The sequence below is a fragment of the Triticum aestivum genome, chromosome 6B (assembly GCF_018294505.1).
Source record: "Triticum aestivum cultivar Chinese Spring chromosome 6B, IWGSC CS RefSeq v2.1, whole genome shotgun sequence".
Lineage (NCBI taxonomy): Eukaryota > Viridiplantae > Streptophyta > Magnoliopsida > Poales > Poaceae > Triticum > Triticum aestivum.
The window spans coordinates 296,351,289-296,362,189 of record NC_057810.1 but is presented as its reverse complement, the minus strand read 5'-3'; positions in this window follow the sequence as shown (position 1 = coordinate 296,362,189).

The following is a 10,901-nucleotide window of genomic DNA, read 5'->3' as shown; positions in this document are numbered from 1 at the left end:
CGATCAACCTGGGAGAAACATTGCTTTGCACCGAACTCAGCTCAACTCTTGTGCAAAAAGCTCAAGAATCTAAGGTATGCCCTTAAACATTGGAGTAAACGGATCTCTAGGCTGAACCTGTGTGTTGATAACACCAACTGGGCTCTCCTGGAACTTGACAATATCGAGGACAAAAGGCCACTCTCAGTCCCAGAAGCAAACTTCAGAGATATTCTAAAAACCCACCTAGTCACCCTCCTTGACTACAAACGAGAATATTGGAAAAAGAGGTATACGGTCCGATGGTTTTCTTGCAGGAGTGACAACACCAAATTCTTTCATTCGGCGGACTCGGAAAGATATCGCAAGAACTCCATAGCCTCGCTGAAACTTCAAGACGGTTCACTGGTAATGGATCATTTGGGTAAAGCCAATGAGCTGTTCAGTACCTATAGAGAGAGATTGGGCACGAAAGGTGAGTTTGAGATGAAATTTGATCTGTCTAGAATCATTAAGAAGGTGGAGGGACTGGAGGAACTAACCACACCTTTCACACACGAGGAGATTGACACTGTGGTTAGAGAGATGCCATCGGATAGAGCGCCCGGTCCGGATGGCTTTAACGGGTGTTTTCTGAAGTCGTGCTGGCACATTATCAAATATGACTTCTACAGATTATGTAATGACTTCTATGAGGGTGCCATTGATCTCAGGAGTCTGAACTCGGGTTTCATAACTCTCATCCCGAAAACCCAGTCGCCTGAAACCGCCAATGATTTCCGACCCAACACGCTACTCAATTGTTGCCTGAAACTGATAACTAAATTGCTGGCTAACCATCTGCAGAAGCTGGTTCTCAAAATCATACATCGGAACCAATACGGTTTTTTGAAGGGGAGATCGATCCAGGACTGCCTGGCCTGGGCGTTTGAATACATACATCAGTGCCAGTCGTCGGGGAGAGCGTGTTGCATCTTGAAACTAGACTTTGCGAAGGCCTTCGATACCATCCAGCATGAACCAATGATTGAGATCATGAAACATATGGGTTTTGATGAGAGGTGGTTGGGGTGGATCAAATGCATTTTTTCTTCTGGTAGCTCCTCGGTTTTGCTCAATGGAACCCCTGGGAAACAGTTTGATTGCCTTTGTGGGGTCCGACAGGGAGACCCTTTGCCCCCTGTGATCTTTGTCCTCGCAGCGGACCTGCTCCAGTCAGCAATCAATGATGCCATGCGGAATGGATTGCTTCAGCTACCTCTCCCCACTTCTGACAGCAACTACCCCATCATTCAGTATGCAAACGACACGATCGCTGTGCTCCCGGCCTCTGTCTCGCAAGCGCAAGTTCTGAAGTCCATCCTAGTTGACTACGCGAAGTCGGTGGGGCTAAAAATTAACTTCCACAAGTCGACTTTAGTGCCCATCAATTCTGACCCGGTGCTGGCAGGGGAGATTGCTGCAATTTTTGGTTGCTCCATTGGCAACATGACGTTCACTTATTTGGGCCTGCCCATGGGTACCACACGCCCGAGCTTGAATGATCTAATGCCAATGGTAGCCTCCGTTCAGCATAAGATGCCTGCTGCAGTCTCGCTTCTAGACTATGGTTCCAAGCTTACGCTGCTCAACTCTGTGGTCACTTCCCTGGTTGTTTATGCCATGTGTTCCATCAAGATAAACCCCAGGATCATTGAGCACCTTGATAAGCTGAGGAGGTCATGTCTTTGGGTGAGAAAATCTGACGATGGGATCAAGGGTAGCTCCTTGGCAGCTTGGGATATGGTGTGCAAACCCAAGAGCAAAGGTGGGCTGGGGATCATTGACCTTAAAACCCAAAACCAAGGGCTTCTGTTAAAGCAACTTCACAAGTTTTATAATAAACATGATGTTCATTGGGTCAAACTGATTTGGGACTCATACTATGTGGACAAAATACCTCATGCCTCTGACCCGTGTGGATCCTTCTGGTGGAGAGACCTTATGTCAATATCTGATATATACAGAGGAATCACTAAATCTGAAGTGTTTTCTGGATATACGATCTTGTTTTGGAAGGACAATTGGAGCATAGATACTCTTCAAGACAGATACCCGAGAGCTTTTTCGTTTGCTCGAAATCCAGATGTGTCTGTTAGACATCTCCTGTCTTCGGAAAGATTGGGAGAGGTGTTCCACTTGCCCCTATGATTGGAAGCTAAGAATGAAGTAATTCAGATACAGTCGGAAACCCTTGATATGGCATTGACTGAGGACAGGGATGTATGGTCCTGTGTTTGGGGAGGAACAAAATTTCGATCTTCCAAATATTATGAGTACTGCTTTAGTCAGGTTCAGGCAGATGAGGTCTTTGGTTTGATTTGGAAAACCAAGTGCACGATGCAATGGAAGGTGTTTCTGTGGCTGTTGTTGGCTGACAGGCTGAATACCAGGAATATGCTTCGGCATAGACACTTCAGAATCCATAATGATAACTATGCCTGTCTTCTCTGTAACCAGCCACCAGGAAGACATTGCTCATCCCTTTTTCACTTGCCCTTTCAGTCAGAGGTGCTGGGCTGCGCTGGGGATACATTTTCCAAGTGACCCTGACTGGATTAAAATGGTGCATGAAGGCAAGGACAGGTGGACAAGGCCGATGTTTTTGTAAGTCTTCACAGTTGCTGCTTGGGGGATCTGGAAGGAGGGAAATGACAAACACTTCAGGAGAATTCAGCCTTCCTTTGATTCCTGGAGGAACAGATTCAAGAAGGACTTTGCTATGCTGGTTCATAGAGCAAGGCAGGAGTTGGCCCCCTGCATCACTTCCATTGTCAACTTGCTTTGATTTTCTGTTATGTTGAGTTGTATAGATAACACCCCCCCCACACACACACACACACTCACACAACATGTAATTTTGTACAGTCCTGGACACTCTAACCCCCCCTAACCTTTATTATTTTAATACAAAGGCAGTGAGAGTTGCTCACTGTCATCAGTTCTCAAAAACGATATATGATGGACTTATTGGGATGAGAAAAGCTGGTATGAACTCGACCTCTCTTGTTTTTGTAAATATGATGAGTTCATCATTTCTGAGTCAGCCTATTATGAGGTAAACATATTTGCAATGACATTTAGAGATTATAGTTGCTTGTCCCATGCTTGATTAGCTATGAGTTATAATGGTTTACCTTGCGTGCCAACATGCTATTAGAATGATTATGATGTGGTATGATGGGATGGTATCGTCCTTTGAATGAATTGAGTGACTCGACTTGGCACATGTTCACACATGTAGTTTAATCAAATCAACATAGCCTTCATGATATTTATGTTCATGGTGGATTATATCCTACTCATGCTTGTATTCGGTGTGAATTAATTTTAATGCATGTTCATGACTGTTGTCGGTCTCTCAGTTGGTCGCTTCCCAGTCTTTTGCTAGCCTTCACCTGTACTAAGCGGGAATATTGCTTGTGCATCCAAACTCCTTAAACACCAAAGTTGTTCCATATGAGTCCACTATACCTTCCTATATGCGGTATTTACCTGCCGTCCCAAGTAAATTTGTATGTGCCAAACTCCTTTGTATGCTCGAGCAGCTCATGTTACAACTAGGGATGCCTATATCTTCCATGTCAGGTGGATTATTCCCAAGAGGAGTGGACTCCGCTCCTCATTCACGAGAAAGGGCCGGTAACCGGGATGCCCAGTCCCATGATCCAAAAAGATCAAAACAAATCAAAATAATTAAACAAAACTCCCTCGGGGCTGTTGTTAGTTGGAGGCACTCGTTGTTTCGAGCAAGCCATGGATTGATGCTTGTTGGTGGTTGGGGGAGTATAAACCTTTACCATTCTGTTTGGGAACTGCCTATAATGCATGTAGTATGGAAGATACATCCATCTCATAGTTGTTGCGTTGACAGCAAAAGTATGCCGCTCAAAATGTTATTCAATCTCTATTTTAAAATCGAGCTCTAGCACCTCTACAAATCCCTGCTTCCCTCTGCGAAGGGCCTATCTATTTACTTTTATATTGAGTCATCACCCTTCTTATTAAAAAGCACCCGCTGGAGAGCACACTGTCATTTGCATTCATTACTATTGGTTTATATTGGGTATGATTTGACTGGATCTCTTTTACCATGAATTAAAATGTTTAGTCAGTCCTTGATCTTTAAAGGTGCTCTGCATTTATGTTTTGCGGTCTCAGAAAGGGCTAGCGAGATACCATTTTGTTATATCATGTTATGATTGTTTTGAGAAAGTGTTGCCATCCGAGTTTTATTATTATGGCTTGCTAGCTGATTATGCTATTGATATGAGTAATTGTGATACCTAAGTGTTACTGTGAGTATGGTTAGTTCATAATATTTGCTGAAACTTGAATGCTGGCTTTTCATGTTTACAACAACAAGAGCAAACAGAGTTTGTAAAAGTTTTTCTTTATCACTTTCAGTTTATCAACTGAATTGCTTGAGGACAAGCAAAGGTTTAAGCATGGGGGAGTTGATACGTCTCCAATCTATCTACTTTTCCAAACACTTTTGCCCTTGTTTTGGACTCTAACTTGCATGATTTGAATGAAACTAACCCGGACTAACGTTGTTTTCAGCAGAACTGCCATGATGTTGTTTTATGTGTAGAAAAGAAAAGTTCTCGGAATGTCCTGAAAATCCACGGAGGCACTTTTTGGAATTAATAAGAATTTCTGGGCGAAAGAAATACACCAGGGGGCCCACACCCTGTCCACGAGACAGGGGGCACGCCCCCCGCCCCCTCCTGGGCGCGCCCCCCTATCTCGTGGGCCCCCTGGACCTCCACCGACCTCAACTCCAACTCCATATATTCACGTTCGGGGAGAAAAAAATCAGAGAGAAAGTTTTATCGCGTTTTACGACACGGAGTCGCCGCCAAGCCCTAATCTCTCTCGGAAGGGCTGATCTAGAGTCCGTCCGGGGCTCCGGAGAGGGGGATTCGTCGTCGTCATCATCATCAACCATCCTCCATCACCAATTTCATGATGCTCATTGCCGTGCGTGAGTAATTCCATCATAGGCTTGCTGGACGGTGATGGGTTGGATGAGATTTACCATGTAATCAAGTTAGTTTTGTTAGGGTTTGATCCCTAGTATCCACTATGTTCTGAGATTGATGCTGCTATGACTTTGCTATGCTTAATGCTTGTCAGTAGGGCCCGACCGCCATGATTTCAGATCTGAACCTATTATGTTTTCATGAATATATGTGTGTTCTTGATCCTATCTTGCAAGTCTATAGTCACCTATTATGTTTTATGATCCGACAACCCCGAAGTGACAATAATCGGGATACTTCTCGGTGATGACCGTAGTTTGAGGAGTTCATGTATTCACTATGTGCTAATGCTTTGTTCCAGTTATCTATTAAAAGGAGGCCTTAATATCCCTTAGTTTCCGCTAGGACCCCACTGCCATGGGAGGGTAGGACAAAAGATGTCATGCAAGTTCTTTTCCATAAGCACGTATGACTATTTACGGAATACATGCCTACATTACATTGATGAATTGGAGCTAGTTCTGTGTCACCCTATGTTATAAGTATTACATGAGGAATCGCATCCGGCATAATTATCCATCACTGATCCATTGCCTACGAGCTTTTCATATATTATTCTTTGCTTATTTACTTTTCCGTTGCTACTGTTACAATCACTACAAAACCCAAAAACATTACTTTTTCTACCACTACTTTTATTATCATACTACTTTGCTACTAAATACTTTGCTGCAAATATTAAGTTATCCAGGTCTGGTTGAATTGACAACTCAACTGCTGATAATCAAGAATATTCTTTGGCTCCCCTTGTGTCAAATCAATAAATTTGGGTTGAATACTTTACCCTCGAAAGTTGTTGCGATCGCCTACACTTGTGGGTTATCAGGTAACTTGGCTGAAGGCCGGGGACGCAAAGACAACGTTTTTCAAAGCAAAAATCTGCTCGAGATGAAGGAAAAACTTCATCCAATATCTGCAGCAGGGGGCATGTAGGCAATAGTTCATGAGGACAAAGCAAAATTGGTGCAAGATCACTTTGATTCTTTGCTAGGGCAGACGGAAGCATACCCGAGCACAATCAACTGGGATGAGCTCGACATGCCTGTGCTAGGGAACTGCGACATCGATAATCCTTTCTCTAAACCCGAGGTGTGGGCAGCAATGTGTGTGTGTCGTCGGAAGAGAAGGCGTCGGGGCCGGATGGTTTCACGTGCACTTTCTTCAGGGCATGTTGAGGCACGACCAAGGGTGACATTATGGCCGTGTTCAACAAGTTCCATTGCCTTGCCGCGGGGGATTTTCGACAAATCAACGAGGCAATGGTCACTCTGTTACCAAAGAAAAGCGAGGCTATGCAGATGGGGGATTTCCGGCCAATTAGCCTCATCCACTCGGTCGCCAAACTGATTGCTAAGGTACTCTCCATGAGGCTGGCGGGCGTCATCGATCAGCTAATTTCGCCAGCACAGAGTGCCATACAGAAGCGCAAGGGGATACATGACAGCTACATGCATGTCCAGAACACGGTCAAGCTACTACACAGGACAAACAAAGCTCGCATTTCTGATGAAATTGGACATAGCCAAGGCCTTCGACAGTGTATCTTGAGAATACCTCATGGAACTTATGCAAAAGCTCGGCTTCCCTGCCCGCTGGAGGGATTGGGTTGCTCTCCTATTGTCCTCGGCAACTTCTTCATGCTTCCTGGATGGCGTTGAGGGCGCACCCATCCTGCACAGGAGGTGGCTGCAGCAGGGTGACTCGCTATCGTCGTTGTTCTTCATTTTGGCGATCGACCCGTTGTGTAGACTCATCGAGATGGCATCGTGCGCAGGGTTGCTCCAACACATGCCGGCGGGCGCTGGTCGGCTTCGTGTCAGCCTGTATGCTGACAACGCAGTCGTCTTTGTTAATCTAGTATGAGAGGAGGTAGATAGGATTGTGGAGCTGCTGCTGGGATTCGACAATGCTTGGAGGCTACACCTCAACCACACCAAATCCACCATCGCGCCAATTTGCTGCGGTGACATCGACCTGCAACATGTCCTGCTCAATTTCGAGGTCCAGATAGTTAGCTTCCCCATTCGTTACCTCGGGTTGCCCGTTACTCTTGGTCGAATCAAACTGGTCCACCTGCAATACATACTAGATAGGATCCGAGCTCGGCTTGCCAGCTGGAAGGGGCGCCTCATGCCACTCTCGGGCCATCGGGTGCTTGTCAGTTGCGTACTCTCGGCGCTCTAGGCGTTCTTGATTACCGTCTTACGAGCTCCGGTGAAGTTCTTCAAGGATGTAGACAAGGCACGGAGGAAGTTACTGTGGACGCAGGACGAAGAGACTATGGGTGGCAAATGCAAGGTTAGCTGCCCGGTCATCACATCGCCGCTCGACAGCGCGGGCCTGGGCATCCCAGACCTATTAATGTTCATGCGTGTGCTGAGACTGCGATGGCTCTGGCTAGCATGGAAGCACCCTGATCGGCCAGGGGTGGGGTTGGGCACGCCATGTGATGGCAAGGACCAAGCACTCTTCTCCTCTCGTCTCCATCAGAACCGGCAAACGGGTGAAGTTTTTGCACTGCCACTGGTTAGGGGACCGGCCGCTACTACTGCAGTTTCCCGATGTGTTCAGACACTCCAACCACAAGAATCAAACTGTAGCGACAGCTCTGCAGTAGGATCACTAGATTCGAGACCTCCAGCACGGCGACGTCATCGGCATCCTGTCGTAATTTGTCTCCATGTCGAGGCTGACCAGGACAACGGGCATCATGCTGCAGGACGACACGGCTGACGAGATCGCCTGGACGGCCGGAGAGGCGCTGAATACTACGCGCGGCCGGCATATGGCCTGCAATTTGCCGACCGGCCACGGACGAAGCTCAGGTCCCTGGTCTTGAAGACGTGGGCGCCCGACCACACAAAAATGCTCAACTGGTTGCTGCACCACAACAGGTTGTGGTGCAACGATCGTCTCTAGCGCCGGGGGTGGGAAAACAGATACTTCTGTGCTCTATACAATAGGAGCCTGGAGTCATCGGTGCATTTGTTCTGGGAGTGCCCATTCGCTCAGGTGATCTGGGCACAAGTGGTGTCTTGGAGGGGGTGTGAGGCACTCAAACCAGATGTGCAGACCTAGGGGGAGGTCCACGATGCAGATCGTGAGTTGCAGGTGGATAGAGCAGCCCCAGGAACACGAAGAGGGACGAAGACGGTGTTGGCCATGGCTATCTAGCGCATCTGGTTGCAGCGAAATGGTTGCACCTTTAGAGAGTAGATCCCAAGCTCCACGGAAGTGATAAATGCAATCAGGAGTGACTTAGAGCAATGGCGACTCGCCGGAGCAAAATGCCCAGCGCCCTCGTTCGGGGACCCGATGTGAGTAGTAGACATTTTGTGCAGAGAAATAGAAGGCACCCCTTCTATTGTCCCTTTGGTCGTCTGGCGCAAACTTTCCCTGCATTTGTCCTTCTTTACAAAACCTTTTTGTAATCCCCCTCTAAATTAATGAAAAGCAAGTAATATGTTGGATCTTTCAAAAAAAATTGCGGGATCCTATACAGCACGTAGGTCACTCGCTAGCGACATAGTGGGGCACCCCCCGAGCACCCCTTTCAGCGTATGGGCCGACCCGTTTTGCGGTTTCTTTTGCCACCGATTTCTGGAAGGTTCTAGAACCTTCCCAGAACCGGCTTTTTTTGTTTTTTATGTTTTCTATGCTGGTATTTCATTTTTCTTTTCTTTTCAATTTTTTTCTTTCTTTTCTTATTTTTTCTTTCGTTTTTTCCTTTTTCCTTTTCCTTTTTTTGTTTCCTTTTTTTCTATTTTCTTCTTCTTCACTTTTTGACTATTTTTGGCATTTTTTATTTTCAAATTCGGTAACACCTTTTTTATTCATCGAATTCAAAAAATGTTCAACCATGTAAAAAAATGTTCAACAATCCTATAAATGTTCATCAAATTCAATTTTTTGTTCATCGGATGTAAAAAATGTTCATAAAAATTCAAAAATTGTTCATTGAACTAAAAGAATGTTCATCGGATTATTTTTTTGTTCATTGTTTTCAAAAAATGTTCATCATTTTTTTCAAAAAAATGTTCATCAATTTCAAATTTTGTTCATAATTTTTTCAAAAAATGTTCTTGAATACAAATTTTGTTGATCAAATTTAAGAAGTGCTCATCAAATGCAAAATTTGTTCATCCATGTTCAAAATATGTTCATCAAATTCAAAAAAGGTTCATTCCTTTGAAATCATGAACATTTTTTGAATTCAAGAAATGTTAATTTTCAATTCGGTGAACATTTTTTAATTCCGTCAGCATTTATTATTTTGCAAACATTATTTCAAATCATGAACAATTTTCGAATTCACAAACATTTCACAAGTTGTAACTTTTTTGAAATCCCGAATTAGTCTCACAATGGAAAACAATTATAAAAAAACATGCTTCCACTTTCCCGCCCCACACATGGGCCGGCCCATGAGGGAGCGGGGGAGGGGTGTACGCGCATCGTCTCTGCCCCCCCCCCCCCCCCCCCCCCCCCCCGCGCGTTCTCCGCCCTCGTGTGAGAGAGTTCCTAAAGGGCTCATTTTACGGCCCTAGGAGCTCTCTAAATCCTAAACCCTAACCTGATTCAACATATGCTATATCATACAAATGAGCTTAATCTGTCTACTTTGATGGTTTCTGGGTGTATCACTAATTACCGTTGGTAGTGACCTAATTATAATGGGAAGAACAATCATTAGGGCCAAGGCCTAACAATTGATATGGACATCTATACCCGTTAGTGGAGTGACTTACGACAATGCCACACGATTTTTTGTCGCCCGTGAGAGGCTACATTACCAATAAAAGATTATTTTTTTTGCCTATTAGTGTTGACGGTAAAAAAACAATTCAGCATACACCGCATTTCATCCACATTCATGGATTAGGAGCAGTTGCATTAATTTGTAGATCTAAAGATACAACAAACATAATTAATAGATTCATAAACAATTGCCTCTTAAGATTTGTTATACATAGAAAATACAAAAAATATGCTTTTCAAGGACTGTATTTTGCGATCCAAGAAAACTTCTTTTGGTGACCTCACCTACTACCTATCCTGGTTTCTTTTTTTTCCGCAAAAAGGAAAAAACGAACTAAAGTAGAACATTCCTGGGAAAATATAACTCTACTCATGATTTACCTACGGACTGTGAATCTCAACAAGGAGACATGGACGGTTCATAGCATTGGCTTAGGCCTAAAATATCTCATACGGATGTAGTACTAAAACCAGAAAATTAAATGCTTTTTTAAACACGGTTTTTATCAGACATAATAATAATGCAATGCACTAATATATGAGACATGAATATCTAGCCGCTTGTATGTATGAATTAGCAATAACTGTAAGACCCTGATTGGACTGCCGTATTTCCTCTAAATACAGCTGTAAAAAAATACAGATATCGGTTCGTTGTTTCGTTTCTAGCCAAAATTTGTTGGGCGGCCGGTACAAGTGTAAAATAAATACCCCTTATTTAATTTCAACCATTCCAAATGCGGCCTAAGCGTTTTTAATAGCGCATCAATTTGATCAGACATAATAATAATAGAAAAATGCACTAATATACCAGTCATCAATATATAGCCGTTTGAGTGCATGAACCATAGGGGCATTGCTCTTTCAGTTGGCCTTGGAGCTTCTTTGAAGGACAAATACTAGTTGTGAAGTGATCACCACTAACCCGTGGAGATTATTCAAGGATTGATGTATCTGCAGATTTGATTTGGTCTGGATATATATTGCCCTCCACGTTCATGCACCCACCCAAACTGCAATATCATGTGGCTTGTTTATAGTTACATCTCCAGCCGTCTCCGGAATTTTTAAAATAAAATA